A 546-nucleotide genomic window follows, 5' to 3' on the forward strand; every position below is an offset into this window, starting at 1 on the left:
CAGGGGGACGGCGATCCCGGGTCGCTCCTTGCGCCGCAGCCCCTGGCCCGGGGAAGCTGTGGGTGCTCGCGCGGGGCGGGGCGGGCCCGGGGAGGGAGGGGCCTGCGGGGCCTGCCGTTCTCCCGCCTCCTCCGGCCGCGCTGGTCGCTGCGCTGAGCGCCCCGAGCGAGCCCGGCTCCGGGCACCAGGAAGGCTGGGCCGCCTGAAGCACGGGGTTGGGGCACAGTTGTCAGGTCCGAAATAGGAAATAATCCTGTTGGAAGCTCAAAATGATCATATCGGAAGCTCAACGCAGTCGTATTTGGTGAAAAACTACGCGCATAAGTATGCCGCTAAGTATACAAGTAAGCCTTCCTGTGGACTTGCTCACCCTAAGTCGCAGTGAGCGAGCAAGGGGTCGTCACAGACGAACCAGGTCTTTGAAGGCCAGCAGTCTGAAGAAGGTCCCGATAGCAAACCCAGAAGTCTGACCTGGCAGGGGAAACACCGCGCATCTGGGCCCGTGAAGGCAGTTTTCCATAAGCGTTCCCAGGGATAACTGTTCAT

At 62.3% G+C, this 546-nt stretch overlaps 1 protein-coding gene across 4 annotated transcripts in view; it reads left to right on the forward strand.

Annotated features, from left to right (window-relative positions):
• MCM9 (minichromosome maintenance 9 homologous recombination repair factor) overlaps positions 1-546 on the forward strand; it is an 89,313-nt gene that overhangs the window by 144 nt on the left and 88,623 nt on the right. For 2 of the 4 annotated variants that reach the window (XM_019520041.1, XM_019520042.1), the window contains exon 1: positions 155-496. The exons of 1 other annotated variant lie outside the window; for it this stretch is intronic. The gene's annotated coding sequence lies outside the window, so the exon portion shown is untranslated. Of the gene's footprint in view, positions 1-154; positions 497-546 lie in introns of those variants that run through there. One more of the 4 variants, XM_019520039.1, reaches the window with a different exon arrangement.

Source organism: Gavialis gangeticus, unplaced genomic scaffold (genome assembly GCF_001723915.1).
Source record: "Gavialis gangeticus isolate Ggan-Ray unplaced genomic scaffold, GavGan_comp1, whole genome shotgun sequence".
Taxonomy (NCBI): Eukaryota; Metazoa; Chordata; order Crocodylia; family Gavialidae; genus Gavialis; species Gavialis gangeticus.